Source organism: Abrus precatorius, unplaced genomic scaffold (assembly GCF_003935025.1).
Source record: "Abrus precatorius isolate BTA unplaced genomic scaffold, Abrus_2018 Scaffold11, whole genome shotgun sequence".
NCBI lineage: Eukaryota > Viridiplantae > Streptophyta > Magnoliopsida > Fabales > Fabaceae > Abrus > Abrus precatorius.
In genome coordinates, this window is record NW_020874303.1 from 22,864,725 (window position 1) to 22,866,995 (window position 2,271).

A 2,271-nucleotide genomic window follows, 5' to 3' on the forward strand; every position below is an offset into this window, starting at 1 on the left:
AATCCAATCAATATTCCATTGGGTCACATGAATATTAAATTTTAAATCTTAACTGTATATATTATCTGTTTTAATTAGCTAATTAAGATTAATTTTCAACATGGGAGGGGGATAATTTTTTTACTATACATTTAAATAAATAATTTGCAATGAAAATGTTTTACCCAGCTTATTTTGGATATTTCTTCTCCTAAAGGGAGAAGTTTGTTTAAATAGAGTTTTAAGAGAAAGAGTTTTTAAATAAGGATTTCTTTAATTGAAGACAACTTAAATGAATAAAGAAGAGCTTTCAAACATGTTAGTTTTAGGAACTTTTGAGATTTGACTTGTATTACTTCTTTTTGCTTTCTATATTTTAAATTATAGGAACCGAAATTACAAGATTTAAGAAATTTTAACATAAACCCTAGGAAAATTATAGAATTAGCTAATACCTTAAAATTCAAAGTGCTTAATTATAACTTTAATTTTTAGTAAATTTTAATCTCCAAAAGTAATTAGCGTAAACACTAGTTGAATGATGGACGGGGAAATCAAAGAGTTGAAATTATAAAGAGTTTAAAGTTTTATGAATAAGAAATAATAGTGACATGCATGCGAAATGATGATGCTAAGGCTAACGCAACATCTAAATCATCATTTCCTTTTCCATCGTAACTACGCTCCATAAACTTCCTTTCCGTTTTTATTCCAATAGCGTGTCATTCAGGGCACTTAGTCACTCACTCAATCACCTCACATCATACATTGTGGTCGATACACATTGCCCTTTTAAACTTTTTCAGCCATTAATGATAGAAAATTAGTAATACATGCAATTGTGTTATTTGCAGGATATACAGTTTAACAAATTGGTAATACCATTTTCCAACAAATTAACTCGCAAGCTCTTTTAGTACTAATCTAATATTTTGAACATAAGAATCAATTTCATAGTTTCTTTCTTTCATTAGCTTCTCACATCACATGGAGACAAATACTCAGAAAATGATCGATGTGGACGTGGTGGACCAATTGGTTAATTTGGAACGGAAGTGGAATATATATATATATATATATATATATATATATATATATATATATATATATATATAAGAAATTAATATAAGTACGTACTCGATCATTCTGGATAAGGATGCAGAATACCCCAACGTGCTAATCTGTCTTCCACCTTCATCGGTATTCTTAGCTATTGGTGAGGGAAATGCTCTTTGAATTGTTCTTTTAATTTTAGAGTGGATTTTTAAGTTGTGTATATATGAAAAAGACAAAAATAAATGTAAACCAGTGTCAACTATTTAAAGGATTAAAAGTAAAAAAATATATTTAAAACTACAATAATGCACTTTTTTTAATGATTTTTAAATGTAAATTATTAATATAAATGTTATATATTTATGCGAATAGTTAATATGATATATTAAATTAAAAAATATTTGTCTAATAAAAACATTAATATATATTATCTATACATTAAATATTAGTATAATACATTATTTTTTATAAATATTGAAAAACGATGCTAACATTTCTTTTGTTAAATAAAAATTATACTTATAAAATTTATTTTAACAATGAATAACTTGTGTTTACTTATAAACAATAATTATTTTATAATGAACAGTTCAATGATGATCAGTAGCATTGATACCTGGCTCAAAAATGGAGGCATAATGAATCGACCACAAAGAAAATGAAATCTCTGTCTTTAAAATGAGCAGATAGATATTGTTTAGGTTAAAAAAGGTTCTCTCCATCTTTTTTTCTATAAATGTACCCTGTTGCTCGAACGAGATTCTACATATATAGTAGTGTATCATTCTATAACCACTAGGTCCAATACAGTATCTGAATTCTCTGTTTATTGCACGAAATTTAATATTAATATTAATCGTAATCATTTATTATTTTAATGGTCAAAATTCTTTCTAATAATAATGTCATTGCAAAGATTCTTATCCATCTATTTAAATTATATTAATAATTAAGATCGATCGTAAACAATATTCTGAAATGCAGTTTCTAGGAAAGAGTATAACTAGTTGTTGGAATATAGAGGCATCGAAATCGAATATATCATCATCTTCCCTTCGACCAAGACGCCCATAAGCATAAGCATCAGCCCATGTGGCGTATGAAGCAGGGTATAGACGAGAGAAAAAGACTTGACAAGCTAAAGAAAAATTGGAATTCTTGTAGAGCCATTTTTGTTAAGGCTAAGGCTAATCCATTCGCATAGAGGGCCACATGAAGCAATCGTTGCAATCAGTC